General features: G+C 42.6%; 1 protein-coding gene across 2 annotated transcripts in view; it reads right to left on the bottom strand.

Annotated features, from left to right (window-relative positions):
• The window catches only part of grpr (gastrin releasing peptide receptor), a 55191-nt gene that overhangs the window by 31771 nt on the left and 1282 nt on the right, over positions 1-22138 (bottom strand). The gene's annotated exons all lie outside the window — the stretch shown is intronic.

The following is a 22138-nucleotide window of genomic DNA, read 5'->3' on the forward strand; positions in this document are numbered from 1 at the left end:
AATTGGCAAAAATCAATAAAAATAATTCTAAATTATGTTGGAAATGTGGAGAAAAAATAGGAACTTTTTATCATTTATGGTGGTCCTGTGGGAAAATAAAAAAATACTGGACAACAATACACCAACTCATACAGGAAATATTTGGTAAGAAATTTAAAATTGAGCCAGAGATGTACCTACTAGGATTCACAAATCCTTTATTAAACAAAAGTCAAGATAGGCTTCTATTTTACATAAGCACGGCTGCAAGATTAACATTGGCAAAAGTATGGAAAGGGAAGGAAATCCCTACCATGGAAGACTGAATACTGAAAGTATTGGATATAATACAAACAGATAACCTAACTCAAAAGATAAGAGAAGGGAAAAACAGAACGGACTGGTCCAGTTTCATAGAATGGATTTTAAGATAGATCTGACTCATATACAAAGAAGTTCTTTTTTGGACTTTTTTTTTACTTCTGGGCAGAGAGAAATGGAAAATATGAATCTTCAAAAGAACAAAAGAAGAAATCCTAAAGTGCTGATGGGAAGTCTTCCACTGTTTTGTTTTTGTTTTTGTTTTGTCTCTCTTTCTCTCTCCCCCACTCACCCACCTCCCACTACCCCAACATTTCCCAGTTCACATGATCCTATTCTCCAACTGTGTCTTTATCCCTTTTTAATTATTTATTATCACTACCACTGTACTTGTGATTCACAAAAGAAATAAAAATTATTTACAAAAAAAAAGAAACAAAATTCCATTCATATTAGGGACACCATAAGAGAGAGAAAAATGAAGATACACAACAACAACAAATTCCATTAACTGTTATTTGTTTTCATACTGTATCTGAACCTGAAGATGGATTCAATCTGAGGATGGTGCAATATAACACACTCCGGACTCATGCTCAATCATTTTCTTTTTGCTCTAAAATCACTAAGGCAATAGTCTTAAGACCCACAGTAATTGCCAAGATTGATTTGTAGCGAAAGCCATCAGCTGGTTCACCCCAGAGAGTAGTGATTTAGCGAGTGAGGTCCCAGCCAACTGGACTGAAACAAGAAGTTACTACAGCAACCATTTATTTGAAGAAAACTGAAAGTGTATCTAGAATTGAACTATGTTGTGTAATAAGAAGCAAAGGAAACTTATCCAAGAAAGAGACACATTGTTTTGCTGACCCAAAACTGGCCAACAAAAAAAAGCAGATACATATGAATGTGTATAATGCAATTGTTTAAAATTAAGTCACCAATATTGTTTCTATGGAAAGATATTTTGGTGCCTATTTCTACCATGTACAAATTGTACTGAATTATTTGCAGGCAGAACTTGTGGTTTTCCAAGAAACCTGTGATTGACGTTGAGGGCTGAGAGCCAATGTGGTTTGAATTTTGGGCTGAGAGACTAGGGTTCAAATTCCCACTCAGCCATGGAAATTCCCACTTGTTTAGTAAAAGTCCAACATGGCCCACACTTTGGGCCCTGTCTGGATGGGTCTCATTTAAGAAAAGAAACCAGAGTATAAATATCATCATCATCATCATCATCAATAGATCTAAGAATGTTAGAAATTATGACAAGTTATTAATAAACATGACTTCATGAAACTTTTCCCTCCGTGGAACAACAAAGCATCTGAAGGGAATTTTTTTAAAAGACTAGGGCGCATCTATTACATTGTAGAATTTATGCACTTTGGCACCATTTTACCTGTCCTGGCTCAGTGCAATAGAATTTTAGGAGTTGTAGTTTTGCAAGGTCTTCAGTCTTCCCTGCCAAAGGGTGCTGGTGCGTCACCAAACTATAGATCACAGGATTCTATAGCCTTGAGCAATTAAAGTGGTGTAAAATTGCATTAATTCTACACTGTAGAGATACACCTTGAGATAGAGCCATAAGTAAGGATGTTGTACTCTTGGGACATACACTTGATGAATTATGAACTGCACGTGTACGATTATAAAGCCAATAAAGACATAGGTAGGGATGTATCACTCTCCAGGTAGGAGTGCCATCATCATAATTACTTCTCAGAAGAAGCCTCATTTGGCAAAGTGCCTGCTCTCAACAGCATGTTTACCATAATGATGAATCTAGTCTCAGACCCAGATACATGAGCTAAAAACACAGCAGTTTTTCTTCATAAGACTCCCAAATAATTGGCCTGTCAAAATGGATAATCTTATGGTATCACATCAATTAATCCTGTTCAAGGAGTTCCTTTTGCTTTTTTAAAAATATTGAGAGGCAAATCCCCTGAGATATGCCATGAAATGGAGTATGCTATAGAATCAATGCAGCGTGACACCACTTTAACTGACATGCTTAATGCTATGGGAGAATGAGAGTTACAGTAGAGTCTCACTTATCCAAGCTAAAGGGGCCGGCAGAAGCTTGGATAAGTGAATATCTTGGATAATAAGGAGGGATTAAGGAAAAGCCTATTAAACATCAAATTAGGTTATGATTTTACAAATTAAGCACCAAAACATCATGTTATACAACAAATTTGACAGAAAAAGTAGTTCAATACGCAGTAATCTTATGTTGTAACGACTGTATTTATGAATTTAGCACCAAAATATCACAATATATTGAAAACATTGACTACAAAAACGGCTTGGATAATCTAGAGGCTTGGATAAGTGAGGTTTGGAGAAGTGAGACTCTACTGTATCATTTTACAGGCTCTTTAGCCTTCTCTGCCAAAGAGTGCTGGTGGGTCACCAAACTACAACTCCCAATATTCCATAGCATTGACCCATGGCAGTTAAAGTGGTGTCAAACTGCGTTAATTCTGAAATGAAGGCTGTGTGCACCCTTTGTTTCACCCAAAAGAATGTCTCATTTTCTCATAAGTGAATAAACAGTAAACTAGAAAGGAGACCTCTCGGAGAACTAGGGTGTTGGTTTAAGAAGAATGGGTATAAGGCATGCTTATTCAAAAAAGCAAGTGCTGCTATGAACAAATTACCATATATTCTCGAGTATAAGCCGACCCGAATATAAACCGAGGCACCTAATTTTACCACAAAAAACTGGGAAAACTTATTGACTCGAGTATAAGCCGAGGGTGGGAAATGCAGCAGCTACTGGTAAATTTCAAAAATAAAATTAGATACCAATAAAATTACATTAATTGAGGCATCAGTGGGTTAAATGTTTTGAATATTTACTGTATTTCAAAGAAAAACAGTAAACTAACTCTATAAGTAGAAAAGCAACAATAACTTTATAATAATAATCATCATCATCAACATCATCTTCATTTGTACCCTGCCCTATCTATCTCCCCCTGGGGAACTCAGGCCAGCTTCCAACATGGTAACAGGCAAACATATAATGCCTACATAAACAATGCAGACCTAGATATAGATCTATCATTACAGTAGAGTCTCACTTATCCAACATAAACGGGCCGGCAGAATGTTGGATAAGCGAATATGTTGGATAATAAGGAGGCATTAAGGAAAAGCATATTAAACATCAAATTAGGTTATGATTTTACAAATTAAGCACCAGAACATCATGTTATACAACAAATTTGACAGAAAAAGCAGTTCAGTACGCAGTAATGTTATGTTGTAATTACTGTATTTACAAATTTAGCACCAAAATATCACGATGTATTGAAAACATTGACTACAAATATGCGTTGGATAATCCAGAACGTTGGATAAGTGAGTGTTGGATAAGTGAGACTCTACTGTATATATACTAATTTCACATGTGTATTTCCCCCTGAAACCTTTGCAAATCCTCTCTCTATGTGAATTTTCCTCCTGCAATATTTGTAAGCCATATTTATCAATGTTTATATCTATCTAGACATCTATGTGTGTGTGTGTGTATGCGCGCACGCATTTTCCCTCTGCACTTGCAAGCATGTGAGGGTAAAATTCATATAAAATTCATATATAAAATTAATGTATACATATAGGAACAGATATACAGGTACATGGAAATCTCTATCTATATTTACATAGGATTTGCAAAGACCTGTAAACATATGAGGGGAAAATTCATATATTAATGTATTTGTAGGGGGAACATCTATATAAATATTTAGAAGCTTTGGGGCATGCATTTACACAAGAAAGAAATGCAAGCAAAGCCCCCCTAAAAACAACTTTGTCCTCTATTCTCCTGCCCTTTCCCACCTCTTTTCTTTCTCCCTTTTTCAAACTCTAAAAGTAGCCAGAAAAGGCTTTTTAAAACTTCTCTCCTCCTCCCAAAAAAACCCACCTCATTTTTGTTTCCTTAGGAATAAAAAGAAATACACACCTTCTGTTGCTCTCTTTTCCCTCCTTCCCTCCCTTTGGACTCAAATGTTCTTGCAATAGTAGTAGTAGTAGTAGTAGTAGTAGTAATTTGCAAGAATATCTTTTTTCCTTCCCCTTCTACCCATGCAATCTGGCTTGCAAGGGTTTTCTCACATTCTCCTTTCGCTTTTGAAAACATTCACTTCTTGTCTCTGTCAGTCTCTCTTAAAAAAATAAGATAACCAGCCTGGAAGGAGAAGCGAAGAAGGGAGATTTTGGAAAAGAAAACATACTGTGGCCTCCAGGCTCCAGCTGCTGGCTTGACCTTGACCTGAATATAAGCCGGGGGAGGCTTTTTCAGCTCATAAATAAGGGCTGGAAAAGTCGGCTTATCTTTGAGTATATACGGTAATAAGTCCTGCAAATGGAAAATGGATAGAGAGACAAATGTTTTTTCCCCAGGTTTTTTTATTTACTCAAAAAGACAAAAACGCAGTTCTAGGTAAAACAGTCTTGTGGAAGCAGTTATAAACATTATAGTTCATATGTTTCCTAGATCAGGAGAGTTCTTTGTATGATTGGGGGAAAATGTCTTCTTGACAGATGCCTCTTACAAAAATATCTCAGTGAATGGAAAATATTCTTTTAACTTAGCCAGATTCCTTTGTTAAGACTCTACAGACTCTTGGAGTTTCAATGCAGTCTCTGCCTCCCTACTTATTAAATGGGATTATCTTTAAAGGATGGAATAGAGCTTAGAAATGTTACTATATTCAATTATAACTTTCAATATCTTCAGTTATTTATTTGTATAACTCCCTTTGCCCCTGTGGTAATTACAGAGCAATAGAGGCTGGGTCCTATCTCCAAAAAGTTTACAGTATTAAATATGACACAGAAGTAATACAGGTTGAGTATTTCTTGTCCAAAATCCATAGAACTAGAAATATTCTATATTTTAGTGTGCAGGTTGTTTTTTGGGGGTTTTTTAATTTTGGAATTCTTACATATACATAATTGATTGGTTTAAATAGCTGATTTTAAATTAGATATAACTGATTTTAATGTCTGTGTATATTTATAATTAATTTATGTCCCAGCATGGAGTGTTTGCCATATATATGTTGTGCTCCACCCTGAATCTCCTTTGGGGTGAGAAGGGCAGAATATATATGTTTTAAATAAATGAATCAACAAAAGATCAGCTTCAGCAATGTGAAAATATATTTTTGTAAAGGTGAGAGAAAGGAAAAGGGTCTGCTAGAATTGCCTGCATAAACAAGAGAATGTGAGGAAGAGGTACATGTGGGAATAAATGACATTACACCTGATAATATAAGTCTGTGGGTAAGGAACCAACAGAGCAGTACAGATATGTCATTGTGGTTTCCCATTGCTTCCATTTCAACACTTCTGAACACTTTTATGATAGTCTACAAATGTAACCAGATATGGTAATTAAAAGAGAAAAATATGAATGAGTCTGTATTGAAGGGAATATTTTGTGGAAACAAACTAGCGGAAGGCATACCAACAGTCAACTGAAATAAAATGATCACTTATCTGGAAAGGAGGATGGAAGTCACTTGAATTTCCTTAGAAGAGCCATTTGCTTTGCTTTTGGTGGGCTTTGCTTTTGGTGGAAACTATACTACACATTAACCCTCAATATCTGGACTAGTTCTCATCATCAGATAGGGGAGGGGAGGCAGATGCTTCTATTCTGGTTGTGTATAGTACATTGATTCCTAAAGAAGATCCATTCATTCTAATAACAAAAGGAACAATCTTGTTCAGTTGCTTGGAGATTACAGTTGGGCCTCCACTTTCACAGATCCTATATCCATGGATTCAACCACCCATGCTTCAACATATTTTTTAAAAATACAAAAGGTAAACTTTGATTTTGCTCATTTTATATGAGAGACACCATATTACTATGTCACTGTACAGTATATGATGAACCTCCAGCAACCACAAGTTTTGGATTCCATGTGGGGACCTGTGGTATCAAGAAATCATATCCCCTGAATTATGAATTATATAAAACTCAAATGAAGTTATATAAAATAATAACTACAGCCCCCAAGATCCAGCAGGTCGCTCCTTTTGTCTTTCTTTAGCCTTTGCCATAAAATCACCTTTAGAATGTTGGCCAGCCACACCTAGGACCCATTTCCCCATCTGCATAATCCATTCACAATAGACAGGGAGACAGGGGCAGGGGAAGAGTTTCAGCATATATATATGTCAGAGCGCTTCCCAAACCCATTGACAAATCTCATAGTCTCCACTGAGAAATATTTTACTACCATTGTTAAACCCCATGTCCCATTGATGAATTTCCTGTTTTCATTGAAAGGTTTTCCTGCTCCCATTGATAAAATCTAGACTATACACACTGGGGCTTAGCCTTTGGGCTTTGTGCTAGCCTTTCCTATTGTTTTGGTTATCACTTGCAATATTTATTATGTACACTGGACTTACCGTTTTGTGTTTGCCCTGGCTAAATCTTTAAGCCCATCTTGGACTCTTTTACGTATTGCCATACCGCATTCCTTCTGATAGTGCCCCTCTTGAGGATGGACCATTAAATGGACTGACACTTCAAATCTATGAATAACAGTTTATGAATTTCCCACCACCACCAAAGAGCCAATCACCAGAGCCATTTCACAGAGCTCCCAACCAACAGAAGTCCGGATCCTTGCCATCAGAAGCTGGTGCAAGTTTGCCAAAGTGAATAAAATGCTCTGTTTTTTCTATTGAGTTATGTCAGTACATTGAGTGCTTGTTCTGCTGACATCCTCACTGGCCATTGAGAATAAAAACATCTGCTTTTGCCTTCTAACCATATTTCTTTTGACCTTCAGAATGCTTGACATTCAGGGCCTCTGGGCCCACAGTTTTGCAGAGCTGAAATCACCTGAAACCAACCTCAGCAAATGTTAATGTATTCTTTCCCACTGTAAGTTAATAGTGAACTGGATCCTTTCAAATTGTCTTGGCCAAGTATTGCTTCATATAGACTTTATGCAATGTTCTAAGCCTTGCTCCAGATGTTGTTGGTAATCATCTATTAATATCCCTCACCATCCACTATGATAACTAGGTCTGGTAAGAGTTACAACTGAACAATATCTGGAGGACCACATAGGTTAGCTGATTCCCTAGGTACCAATCTGTTAAGAATTACACCATAATGTGAAACATCCCCTTGACACATACAGTGTGTAATTTTCTCCATCACAAAAAATATATTGAAAGAAAGCATTTCAGAGTATTCTGGAAATGAGATAGATAGACTGATTGATCGATAGACATGAGATGACAGACAGACAGACTGACTGACAGACAATAATGCCAACATAGTAACAGCTATCAGCTGTCAGTCCCCAAGCACTGCTATTTCTACTGTCCTGCCAGTTTTAGTTGATTGTGGCCGGGCTGTGGCGCAGGCTGGTTAGTAGCCAGCTGCAATAAATCACTATGACCAAGAGGTCATGAGTTCAAGGCCAGCCCGTGTTGGAGTGAGCACCCGACCATTAAAATAAAAAATAGCCCTGCTTGTTGTTGACCTAAGCAACCCAAAAAATAGTTGCATCTATCAAGTAGGAAATTTAGGTATCACTATGTAGGGAGGCTAATTTAACTAATTTACGACACCATAAAAATCATCCAGCAGCGTTTGGAATGAGGAAGTTGGCATCACAGTGAATGATGAAGCAGCTGCTCCCCCTGTGGCCGGAATCGAGCATACCCTCAGGAAGCTGGAAGCTGGAGAAGGTTAAATTGCCTCTGTGTCTCTGTCTCTGTCTCTATGTTCATATGGCATTGAATGTTTGCCTTGTATGTGTACATTGTGATCCGCCCTGAGTCCCCTTTGGGGTGAGAGGGGCGGAATATAACTACTGTAAATAAATAAATAAATAAATAATAGTGTAGGAGTGGGAAGTTGCAAAGAAAGAGGATATTTTCCTTTTTCAATCACCAGTAGGCTCCACATTTTGCCTTACTAGAAGCAATCCTGCATCACTTGTACTGGTCCTTTTAACAAATGATTGGTGTTTTGTTTTGTTTTGTTTGGAGGGGGCTCTGGAGGTTAGAAAAAGTAAAACACCCAATATCCAGCTGATTTGATTGTGATTTGACTGGTTTTGTGGGCGTGGGGAAAAAGGACTTCAGGGGCCACATGTTTTGGATCCTAAGGATGTATGTATTCATCGGCTACATTTTGCCCACTTGTGCGCTAAACTATTTAAGAACTTAGGAAAAAGATTCCTTTTCTGTATGTGCAGAAATATACAAATTATCTATTCTGATTACAACTGGTTTTTTTTTTTTTTTTTTAAAAAAAGGTTTTGACCTTTCATAAAGACAAAAGAAGGATAGCCATTATAAAAAATAAAATGGGAATATAAATGTATGCTCTATGATTATTAGGTGGAAGTATAAATATCTGTTAAGTAGAATTAAGGAAGTACAGTAGAGTCTCACTTATCCAACATAAACGGGCCGGCAGAACGTTGGATAAGCGAATATGTTGGATAATAAGGAGGGTTTAAGGAAAAGCCTATTGAATGTCAAATTACATTATGGTTTTACAAATTAAGCACCAAAACATCCTGTTTGAAATACAAAACCCCTGGAAGCTGGGAACACACTAATATACTGTAGATTAATCATCTCTAGAATCCCATATTGAGCAGAGCAATGGCAACACTGGGAAACAAAAATTTGCTAAATTGTCTCCAGAATCTCACCTGGAGCTGGGTGGCTCTGTGTTGGGAGGAGGGCTTGGCTTGTGCCTTCCAGCCTGGCAGAACGGGGCTGGGCTGGAGAGCCTCTGAAGGGAGGAGGGGGTCTCTTGTGTTTCTAGGGTGCTATGCCTCTAATGATTCTTGCTTGGGTTAAAAGAGGAGGAGGAGGAGGAAGACAGAAGTGCAAGTTGCTGCAAGGCTGACAGGGGTAAAAGAGGGAGAAGAGGGAGGAGGAGGAGGAGGAGGAAGAAGAGTGCGTGGGGGAGAAAAAGGAAGGAGAGAGAGAGGGGGGATCTGGAGCAAAATGTGTGTGTGTGTGCAGGAGGAAAGGGGGGTCCTCCGCCCACCCACCCAGGTAAGGAGATTACAGAAGGCAGCCAGCTGCTTTGGCTTCTCTCCCTCCCCATTCTTTCCTTCCAATCACGAGCCATTGATTTGGAAACAAGGCCGGTTTGGAGACACGAGGCTCTGCCTGCACCAAGAGAAAGAGGGAGGAAGAGCCATGCGTTTCCTTTTTTCCCCCTCCTCCCTCCCTCCCTCGCATATAAATGGCCCCCCATGGGATGATTCACCCCCCTTCCCTCCCTTCCCTTCGGAGATGCGCTTTTCTCCTTCCAGTTTTTTCGAAAGGGAAAGAGCCACAGCTCTCACCTTGGATTGAGTGAAGGATGCAATGTTTCCAATTGGCCACTAGATGGCGTCGGATAATACGGAGTGTCGGATAAGCGGAAGTCGGATAAGTGAGACTCTACTGTAAATGATATTTTAGTATCCTTGGTTTGGAAGGCAGGAAATCCATTTTTTAATTTCTTTTCATTTTTGTGCGTGGTGGGGTAGCGATAGTAGTAGTTTATAGGGAAGTTTGGATAGTGTTTTTCTTTTGTTCCTTTTTCTTATGTCTTTGTGTTTCGTGGATATTTTATATGTTGATAGAATGTAGTGTAGCATACTGTTTTTTCTTTTGTGTATTTTTTATATTTGTGTGTGTGAGTGTCAAGGACAGAACGCCACAAGATCAAAGATAACAGAGTTTATTGGATTTACAGAACTCAAAATGCCCGTAAAAGACAAGGGCTAGGCAACATTAGCCTTAAAAAGCAAAAAGGGGCAAGAAAAACGTTCAAAAGATAAACCGGATTAAACCGGAGTTTAATCCGGGTAAAATCAAAACAGCTTGCTTCAGCCTGGGAATAAACAAAACAGAAGCTGGGGAACAAAGAGTTCAAAAGAATGTAACTAATTGGCAGCAGATGCCTCTCTGCTGCCAGCACTATGTTTTGAGTAACTTAGAAGTCACTCCTCCACACAGCAGGCAAATTCCCAATACAAACACAACAGCCGAGGATTGAAGCAGTAGCGTAGTCCCAGTTCTTTCCGAAGGTCGATAGGCAGAAGCAGACGTTTGTAGTTCACCAAGTCCAGGTAGGAGAATCCGAGCCCGTAGTCAGTTCAGTCCGTAAATCCAGAGTAGCAGATGGCGTCCGTCAAGAAGACGACGGAAGGTCAAAGCTATTGAGATTAAGCAGAGGTTGCACAAACAAAAGCCCACACAATTCCTCCCGCCGTCTGAACCCAAATTCCAAAACAACTTACGTAATCAGCACACGAAACACACCCGTCTTCAGGAAAACGTCCCACACAGATCCCAAGCGTTTGTCCAGATTACCTTGCCCAACGCAATTTGCTATTGCTCCCAAACCCCATTTTATGCCAGTTACAAGTCCTCATCACTATCAGCTGTTCTCCTTAACCCGGGCGTTTCCTCATCACTTTCCTCATCAGAACTGGAACACCTCTGACTACGCCCCACAGCATCCCCAGCTGTGGATCCCGTCCCATCCCTCCAGCTTGTCCATGGGTCTAGTCCTGAAGGTCCCCAATCATCTTCCATCCCATCATTGCCAGTGGCACCCAATTCCTCCCTTACCCGAGTCCAATCCATCTCATCCTCTTCCGAGCTAACCAGCTCTTCCTCCATTCTCTCCGTAAACCCCTCAAAAGACTCCTCGTCAGATGGTTCTGCAAAGATATCTCGCAGCCTCTTTCTTTCTCGCTCCTCGAGAGTATCTGACTCTCGAGGAGTCTTACGCCCACGTCTGCCAGTAGCAGAGCCATGAGGCTCAATCATAACACTATCCCCTCTCACAAAGGCCTCCTCCCCCGAAGGCGGAGAGGTGGCAGTGATATCCTCCGCTATAGTACCACGACGACTGGAGGTATCTAATTTCAACAGCGAACGATGGAAAACTGGATGGACCTTTAAACTAGACGGTAAACGCAAACGAAACGCAACGGAAGAAATCTTTTTAACTATAGGAAAGGGACCCAAATACCGAGGCGCAAACTTTCCCCCAGCCTGTTTAATGTGCTTGGAAGACAACCACACCAAATCCCCTTCTTCCAACTCCTCCCCTGCCTGCCTGCGGCGGTCGGCCTGAGTCTTTTGCGTTGCCTTAGCTTCCAACAGTAAGCGACGGGCAACATCATGCAACGCAGCCATTTCCGAGGAGCGGTACACAGGGTCAGAGGAGACCACATTGGTCGACGGCGCCACACCTCCCCGTGGGTGAAAACCATAAGTCAGTTCAAATGGCGTATGCTGACTAGACGTGTGCACCGCATTGTTGTAAGCGAACTCCGCCACCGGTAGCCATTTCACCCAAGCAGTGGGTTGATCTAAACAAAAACAACGTAAATATTGCTCTAAGAGCCCATTAACCCGTTCCGACTGGCCATCCGTTTGCGGATGAAATGCTGAAGAGACGTTTAACTTGGTACCTAAGCACTCATGGAAGTGTTTCCAAAAGCGTGACACAAATTGTGGAGCCCTATCCGAAATAATCACCTCAGGAGCTCCGTGCAAACGATAGATGTGCTTAGTAAACAATAACGCCAACGTAGGGGCCGCCGGAATGGTCGAACAAGGAATAAAATGAGCCAGTTTGCTAAATAAATCCACCACCACCCAAATACAAGTACAACCCCCAGACTTAGGCAAATCCGAAATGAAATCCATGGAAATGATTTGCCATGGCCTCTCAGGAACAGGTAGAGACGACAACAACCCTCTAGGGCGCCCAACAGGCGTCTTACTCTGCTGGCAAACAGCGCAGCTGTCACAAAAGCGCAGAATGTCTTGCCGCATCTTCGGCCACCAGTAGCTCCTGGTGATGAGCTGCACGGTCTTGAATCTGCCAAAGTGCCCAGCCATGGGTTCGTCATGGTGGGCTCTAATCACCTCCAACCTGAGGGCCCCCACTGGTACATAGACCTGCCCCCTGCGTACCAATACTCCGTTTTGATCTTGCAGGTGAGGCAGTATTGTACGGTTACCTGCTGACAACAGCATGAGTTGTTCCTGAGTCCACACATCTTCTCTCTGAGCCTCAATGATCTGGTCATGTAACCCGAGCTCATTGTCTACAACACACAGAGAGGCAGTAGGCAAGATGGTCTGACATACTACCTGCTCATTGGTTTTAAACTCCGGCTTGCGGGACAAGGCATCGGCCCGCAAGTTTGCCTTCCCTTCCACGAATTGCACTTTGAAGTTAAACCTGGAGAAAAACAAAGCCCATCGGATTTGACGCTGGTTTAACTTTTTAGCTGTTTGCAAGTGCTCCAAATTCTTGTGATCAGACCTGACCACGATTTGGTGCCGCGCCCCTTCTAGCCAGTGCCGCCACACCTCAAACGCCACCTTAATCGCCAATAACTCCTTCTCCCATATGGTATAGTTCTGCTCAAATGGTGTTAGTTGCCGCGAGTAAAATCCACAGGGACGCAAGGTCCCTGAGGAATCTCTTTGAGACAATACAGCCCCCAACGCGTAGCTAGAAGCGTCCGCTTCTACCACAAACGGTTTGTCTACATCAGGATGTGTTAGTATGTTGTCTGACTGAAAGCTAGACTTTAGTTGCAAAAACGCGTCGTGAGCTTCCCGCCCCCACACAAATGGCTGTTTCTTACGCAGGAGCTGCGTCAAAGGCACCGTGAGCTTGGCAAAATTTGGGATAAACTCCCGGTAGTAATTAGCGAATCCTAAGAACCTTTGCACATCCTTCTTAGTCTTGAGCTCCTGCCATGAGTTGACTGCGTCAACCTTATGTGGGTCCATTTTAAGTTCCCTACCTGACACTACATGACCTAGGAACTCCACTTCAGGCACATGAAAGACGCACTTGGAAGCCTTGGCGAAGAGCCCATTAGCCCGCAGACGGTGCAGAACCTGCTTGACATGCTGACGATGTTCTTTCTCGTCCTTAGAAAAAATCAAGATATCATCCAAATAGATCACCACAAATTGGTCAATTAGGTCCCTAAACACATCGTTTATGAACCTCTGGAAGACCGCAGGTGCATTGCAAAGCCCAAAAGGCATGACTCGGAACTCGTGGCATCCGAAACACGTGTTAAATGCCGTCTTCCATTCATCACCTTCCCGTATTCTGATTAAGTTATACGCCCCCTGCAGGTCAAGCTTGGTAAAGACCTTAGCCCCTTGCACCCTTGATAGTAGTTCCGAGATTAAAGGTAGCAGGTACCTATCCCGAATTGTGTATTTGTTAAGGATCCGATAGTCGCAAACCAACCTGAGGTCCCCAGTCTTTTTGGCAACAAAGAATACCGGCGCCGCAGTTGGAGAGCTAGATGGACGAATAAACCCCTTGGCTAAATTCTCATCTAGGAACTCACGTAAAGCTTGCCTTTCCGGTACAGTCAAGGCGTACAGCCTTCCTGCTGGCAATCTCGCACCTTCCGCTAGTTTAATGGCGCAATCATACGGCCTGTGCGGCGGTAACTTGTCCGCTTCCTTTTTACAGAATACATCAGAAAACTCCCCATACTCAGCAGGCACTCCCTCCATATCAGGCTGAGTAGTGTTCAGAGTACAACATTCCTGCCTCTTTAAGGTCAGCTTACGCGTCACCCAGTCTACTTGTGGGTTTACTACAGCAAGCCAATCCATCCCCAGGATCACATCGTATCTGGGCAAACTGGTAATATCCCACACAAACGTCCCCGTTAGTCCCTGTACTTCCCACATTACTGCTGAGGTCTCATGGTTAACCACCCCAGTCTCCAGCAGTCTCCCATCCGCTCCTTCCACCCACACGTCGCATGCCTTGCGCACTATAGGAATGCCATGCTTCCTAGCAAACTCAATATCCACGTAAGAGACCGTAGCCCCTGAGTCCAGCAGTGCCAAAGTAGAAACAAGTTCCTTTCCCCCAACAGATAACGTAATGGGTACGAAAACATGCTTCTTCCCCTCAGTTGACTGCTTTAAAAGCCCTAATGCGTTGGACTCACGTCGCACTAAGGCTGGCCTTTTCCCGAAAGCTGGGAAGGTTTCACATTACAGTTTTTGGCAAAATGCCCAGCATTCCCACAGTACAAACACAACCCCAGCTGCCTCCTACGGTTCTTTTCTTCTGTAGACAGCTTTTTAAAGACCCCAAGCTCCATAGGCTCTTCCCCCATTACCACAGGTGCCTTGGTTACATGCATAGGTGGCGCACACATTGCTTTCGAGTGCTTACGGGACTCGAACCTGGCGTCCAAACGCAGCACTTTAGCTACTAAGGCATCCCAATTTTCGGCCGGCTCCAAGCGTGCCAATTCGTCCTGGAGATAATCACTTAAACCAGCAGTAAACAAAAGCATGAATGCATTTTCCCCCCAGTCCAGCTGGTGACGGTACAAATTAAACTTATTTAAGTAATCCAAAACAGTCCCCTTTCCCTGTTTCAGCCGATACAGAGCCCACCCAGCATTCTCCGTACGGAGGGGATCCCCAAAAGTGTCAGTTAGTAGCTTCTTGAAATTATTCAAATTGTCCTTGACTGGGTCATTTCCCAAAATCAAATTGGTGGCCCATTGTCCTGCGGGACCAGTCAACAAACTCAAAATAAATGCCACCTTGCTAGTGTCCGTAGGGTAAGCTTGAGCACTGAGCTGGGAAAAATAAAGCTCAACTTGTGCCAAAAAAGTTGGCAGTTTGCACCTGGATCCGTCAAAGCGTTCAGGGGTCAAAACATGTCCTTTAACAGAATGAGCTACTTGAGTAGCATTAAAGGCCATTTGTAATTGCTCAAATCTAGCCTTTAACTCATCCATCGTCTTCTTGACGAGATTTATTACTGCAGTAAAACTTTTTTATGGGCGTTGGGCAATCTGTCAAGGACAGAACGCCACAAAATCAAAGATAACAGAGTTTATTGGATTTACAGAACTCAAAATGTCCGTAAAAGACAAGGGCTAGGCAACATTAGCCTTAAAAAGCAAAAAGGGGCAAGAAAAACGTTCAAAAGATAAACCGGATTAAACCGGAGTTTAATCCGGGTAAAATCAAAACAGCTTGCTTCAGCCTGGGAATAAACAAAACAGAAGCTGGGGAACAAAGAGTTCAAAAGAATGTAACTAATTGGCAGCAGATGCCTCTCTGCTGCCAGCACTATGTTTTGAGTAACTTAGAAGTCACTCCTCCACACAGCAGGCAAATTCCCAATACAAACACAACAGCCGAGGATTGAAGCAGTAGCGTAGTCCCAGTTCTTTCCGAAGGTCGATAGGCAGAAGCAGACGTTTGTAGTTCACCAAGTCCAGGTAGGAGAATCCGAGCCCGTAGTCAGTTCAGTCCGTAAATCCAGAGTAGCAGATGGCGTCCGTCAAGAAGACGACGGAAGGTCAAAGCTATTGAGATTAAGCAGAGGTTGCACAAACAAAAGCCCACACAATTCCTCCCGCCGTCTGAACCCAAATTCCAAAACAACTTACGTAATCAGCACACGAAACACACCCGTCTTCAGGAAAACGTCCCACACAGATCCCAAGCGTTTGTCCAGATTACCTTGCCCAACGCAATTTGCTATTGCTCCCAAACCCCATTTTATGCCAGTTACAAGTCCTCATCACTATCAGCTGTTCTCCTTAACCCGGGCGTTTCCTCATCACTTTCCTCATCAGAACTGGAACACCTCTGACTACGCCCCACAGCATCCCCAGCTGTGGATCCCGTCCCATCCCTCCAGCTTGTCCATGGGTCTAGTCCTGAAGGTCCCCAATCATCTTCCATCCCATCATTGCCAGTGGCACCCAATTCCTCCCTTACCCGAGTCCAATCCATCTCATCCTCTTCCGAGCTAACCAGCTCTTCCTCCATTCTCTCCGTAAACCCCTCAAAAACTCCTCGTCAGATGGTTCTGCAAAGATATCTCGCAGCCTCTTTCTTTCTCGCTCCTCGAGAGTATCTGACTCTCGAGGAGTCTTACGCCCACGTCTGCCAGTAGCAGAGCCATGAGGCTCAATCATAACACTGAGAGAGAACAATACTTCTTTGGACTTCAGCACAGCAGCTGAGCTATGTGAGACATATAGCTCTGTGCCTTTATGGACCTTTTCACATGGTCCAAAATTTGGCGGGAGAGAGGGTTGCCTTTTTGCCATGGAGCCCACCGGCTCCCATCACACCCAGTAAAAGTACTTTCGAGGCAGCTCTGTGGCGGAACTGTCGCAAAAACCCTGCTGCTGCTGAAAAATTGCCAGTAGTACACAACGGGAAGCTCACCTTCTTTCCATTAGGAAAGATGTGTTGAGCCGGCTTGCTGAGGCTTCCCCCCCATGTGATGAGGTCAGGGCCGGCCGGAGATAAATTTTAATGTTAAGCGGGGGTGCTGAAAAGCGCCCCCCCCACCGGCGCCGCCTCCTGCGCCCTGGCCCCGCCTCCCACGCTGTGTGGGAGGCGGGGCCAGAGTTGGCCCTGCCCCCCCCGCCCAGCGTGCCCTGGCCCCGCCTCCCACGCAGCATGGGAGGCGGGGCCAGGGCGCGGGAGGCGGCGCCGGTGGGAGGCGGGGCAGCGTGGAGGGACCTCCGCTGCAGTCTGGCCAGCTAGAAAAGGCCAGACGGGCGAGGGCGAATAGCGCAGGAGGCGGGGCCAACTCTGGCCCCGCCTCCCACGCTATTCACCCTGGCCTCGCCTCCCACGCAGCGTGGGAGGCGGGGCCAGGGCACGCTGGGCGGGGGGGGCAGGGCACTGCCCTGATGGTGCCCCGCCTCGCGCCCAGTGAGCCCTGGCCTTGTGGCAGCTGGCCGGGCAAGCCTTGTGGCCTGGCTGGCCTTACCCAGCCGGCAGCCAGCCGGGCAAGGCCAGCCAGGCCAGGGCACACTGGGCGGGAGGTGGGGCACCGTCAGGGCAGTGCCCCGCCTCCCGCCCGGCCTGACGGCGCCCCCCCCGGACCTGCGCCCGAGGCGGCGGCCTCACGGGCCTCCATGGTGGGGCCGGCCCTGGATGAGGTAATGGGAAGCTGGGATGGTGTGGGCTGTGGGGTGAATGTCCCTACACCTCCTGGACGAGCACTGCCAAAATCACTGCAATCCATTGTGATATTGGGTGATTCCGACAGTGAGTTGACAAGATCCCAAGTGTGTAGTGAAAGCTGAGTCATAGTACTGGAATAATTTGAATAATTGGTAGACATTTCAAACAATCAATTCATAATCATATGGCCACTGATTTTTTGAGCTTGAATATTTATTCCCCTCAGATCGGGGCAATCCCTGCAGCTCCTTGGATCAAGAGCGCACAACAGCCTTTCTTTAGTTTTGGATTCACATGCTTCTCATGATGATTCTGTTGTTCTTTAAATCATCTGCTCTCACATATTTAGGAATGCTTTAGGAAGTTTTTTTTTTGTTTCTGAATGGAGATGGGCAAACTAGGCATAGAAATGTACATACACATTGGAAACACGGATGCTATGACGCCTAAAGCTGTATTGACAGACAATGGCAGGCAGTACATTCCTGCAAATCAATCACCTCTCACTACAGGCACAGAATACAATGGACTCTATTCAAAGCCAATCACAGGAAGTAACTTTCTAAGTGCTTGCATCACATATCTTTAAAGTTATTGTGAGAGGTACTATTTTTTAAAACTCAAAACCAATTGGCCTGGAATACACAGGAAATATGTTATTTGTTTGGAAGGAAAGTTTCAATAACTCCTGCCATTAATACCATCATTGTTTATGTGGTGCTTTTCCTCCAAAGAGTTCAAGATGATCATATGGCTCTCTTTATTTTTCCTTGTCTAAGAATCCTAAGGGAATATGAAAGTCGCCCACAATCCTGCAGACAACTCCATGACAAAGTGGGGCTAGAAACCTGGGGTGCCCTAGCCTAATACTTCAACTACTTCACTACAAAACACAGTTGACAAAAGGCAGAGTGTGATGGGAAGCTTTACCTACTTACATCATCATGCATGCAAAAGCTGACTCCTCCAAGTGAAACTTACATCTTTCAGCCTTATCCCATGAGGCAATTGCAGCTTGATAACAACAAGACTTAATGCATTATGTTGTTGCTCTTATGTTGTTGTCCCAATGGGAGATTGTTGGAAGGTGGTTCTTTTAGAAAAAGAGACTATTAACAGATTATTTGTGTTTGTAAAGGTTTTCCAGGCTGTCTTCCACTGGGAAAGTGACAAGAATATAGTGACATCATGTAATAAGCCCCTGCAAAAGATGTCCTACTATAATTGTGATTTGCCCTTTATAAGGGTGCACAGTACATGCCATATGTGACTCGGCCCCCCGTGCTGTGTCCTCCTTTCACACAAAACCTTGATATTTATTTTTTTATTTACTGTATTTATATAATGCTTTTCTCACCCTGGGGGGAGGGGGGGACTCAAAGCGGTTTACAATTTGCTATTAGCAAATTGCTCACAACAACTGAGTGAGTTGAAACAACCAAGATAACAGTATCTGTGTCACTCATGGTGGCAGGAAGCAGGGATCCCAGTTGGCATCAAGGAAAGAAGGAGGGTTAAAGCTCTGCATTGCACACAGACAATCAGATCCTAACTTGGGTATTTGTATGACAGAACTTGGAAAAGAACATGTGTGCACATACATACAGAGACCTACTAGGCACACAGATGCTGGGTGATCCGCAGCTTTACACATGGGCCCTTAAAAACACTTTAAGAATAATCAAAACAGTAAAGAAACCTGAAGTAATCAGATTGGTATTTGCTGTTGCTTGTTGACATTTTACAGCTTCATAATATTGATTCCATGCTGTGTGTCCACCATAAAACAGATGGTCCATGTCAGAGCCTCAATATTGATTGCCCGTTGAGATGTTTAAATGTGACAGGTGTCATTATGCATGTTTGCAGCTGCAGGTGACCAGTTGTCTACAGCTGGATGGGTGGACAGCCCATTATCCACAAGGATACTTCCTAGGCAGAGTTCACTGCATACAACAAGGACAGAATACTTTATATACATCAGAGAATTCAAAATGTATGTCAACAATATTTTTATGGGGAAACGCCTAACTGGTTGTGAGTTCCTGGCTTAATAAAAAAAAGAAAACAGAGAGGTGAACAAGGCAAAAAAAAGTATATGTGTATCCTGGGAGAGAAGCTGGAAGAACTTGTCTGAGCTCTTGAACTGTTATAATAATATTTATTTATTTATTTATTTTGTGTCAAAAGCATTGCAAAATAAATAAATTTAAAAGTGATGAAATAAGGGAAATCACAAGCAGCTAAATAGTTTTAGACCAAAAGCGGGCAACAGCGACTGTGTTGTCTATAGCTTTAAACAACTCCTCCTCCGTACATGAGGCAGGACAGTATGGGCAAACATACATATGCAGAGTTGCTTGTTCTGCTCCACAGTCACACAAGGTGGAGGATTCCTCCAGGTAGTGCCACCTTGCCAAGTTGTCTTTTGATCTGCCCACTCCGCTTCTGAGTCTGTTTAGGGACTTCCAAGTTGCCCATTCTTGGTTTGCCCCTGGAGGAAGACCCTCTTGGGGGGCCATCCAGTTAGAATTGCCAGGTTTAGCTGCCCAGAGGGACACCCTTGCTGTTGCTGGAGGAACCTCAAGAGGAGTGGTGGTTCTCATGAAGCCCTTCCTTGATTTGAGTCTGGTGGGAGGAGGCTAATAGTCATGCAGTGGGTGGCTTTCACAATGTTCGACCTTATTTCTCTCACAGTAAGTAGCAACTTCCCGTCGCACATCAGGAGGATCAATGCCAGCTAACTTGTACAGTTTATCAACAGGTGTAGGTTTAAGGCATCCTGTGATTATTCTACATGTTTCGTTCAGTGCTATGTCCACCTGCTTCACATGGGCAGACTTGTGCCAGACAGGACAGGCGTACTCTGCAGTTGAGAAAGACAAGGCCAGGGCTGGTGTTCTCATTAATTGTGGGTCTGCACCTCATGCGCTGCCAGTAAGTTTCCGCAGGATGTTATTGCATGCAGCTACTTTGTGCTTGGTGTTCATGCAGTGTTTCCTATATGTTAGTGTTCGATCTAAGGTGACACCGAGGTATATAATAATAATAATAATAATAATAATAATAATAATAATAATAATAATAATAATAGACTTTATTTATATCTCAGGGCAGTTTCCAACAAGTAATAGCAAACATCTAATGACATAATAATAAAGACATTGCAATAAAAATTAAATAATGACATTACAAAAATTACAAAAAAAGACAAGACATAGGGTTAAAAACTAGTGACAATATAAAATTAAAAAGTCAACTTAGCTTATTTCATAATGGAAGTATTTATTTATTTATTTATTTACAGCATTTATATTCTGCCCTTCTCACCCCGAAGGGGACTCAGGGTGGATCACATTACACATATAGGCAAACATTCAATGCCTTTTAACATAGAACAAAGACAGACAAACATAGGCTCCGAGCGGGCCTCGAACTCATGACCTCCTGGTCAGAGTGATTCATTGCAGTGATTTATTGCAGCTGCTCTCCAGCCTGCGCCACAGCCCGATTATGTATTTTTAATTATGGAAGATCATTCAAGAATAAGATGCACCACCTTCCGTCTGAACTGACTTGGGGGTGTTCTAATTTATTCTGTTCAATGTGTCAATGGCTCCATGTCTTCATCAAGCTATCACCTCTCTCCTTCCCTCCACCTTTGCAGTAGAATTTATGTACAGGGCTCTTGTTTTCAAGAATATGATAAGTACTGGAATAATATTGATCCATGCTCTTAGGTATTTTCTTAGTCTGGGTCCATTCTATTCCCATTCATGCAAGCTACTAGAGCACTATTGCTATATATACTGTTTGTATAACTTGCAATCCAGTTTATCTGCTTATTCACATGCTCTTTAATAAGCAAAACAAGCTAACAATTTTAAAAAGACACTCAGCTGGCTTTTGTATAAAGATGTGAGATGCCACATTTCATGGTCATGCTTCTTATTATGCAAATCTTCAATAATGGACTGTAGCTTCTTGAGCTTTAGTGAACTGACAATAGGAATGTCAGACTAATATAGACATGCCAGTGAGAAATAGATTCAATTATAAGAGACTGCTGTTGTATCTAATTAGCTAAATTGTCTGCCATCTATATGAAGAAGGCAATAAAATGAATTAGTTGGTTGTTCCTGTCCAGTGAATTAGTTATTTATATTCATGCATATCTATCTATATCTATCTATATATATCCCTTGTAAACTGTAGAAATATGACCTGCGAAAATCTTTCTCCAAAGTTCTGCCAGCACTTGTTTATCCAGCCATGTATATCTCTCACAGGTACACATAACGTGACTACATTTTAGTGTATGAAAAATCAAAAACTACGCTTAATATAGGATACCAACCCTTTTGTTTCGTGCCATTCATTCTAAATATATTGTGGGATATGATTTAATAATGTACTAAAGGCTATAACTATATACTCAAGGGACATTACTTTGATGAAATAGCTATCCCTGCCGCCGCCGCCACCATTCATTGAATGCTCTTACGTTAAGTTGTAATATTGATTTGTCACAACAGGGAGAGCAAATTAACTGCTCTTACAGTTTCCAAACTGGTTTGCCTAGAAGGAAATCTCACTTCTTCCCACAGAATTTGCTTCCAAAGAAATCATCTTGGAAACTTAGCTCGAAGATGGGGAAATGGAAAAGATAAACCACAAGACAATTGCCTCATCTTCATTTCTCGATATCACATCTATTTTCAAGTGTTATTTTACTTCATTCAGAGGAGCTTTTATTAAAAACAATTTTAAAACTCAAATCCTATAGAAACTTATTTAGAACTAG

The sequence above is a fragment of the Anolis carolinensis genome, chromosome 3, assembly GCF_035594765.1.
Source record: "Anolis carolinensis isolate JA03-04 chromosome 3, rAnoCar3.1.pri, whole genome shotgun sequence".
Taxonomy (NCBI): Eukaryota; Metazoa; Chordata; class Lepidosauria; order Squamata; family Dactyloidae; genus Anolis; species Anolis carolinensis.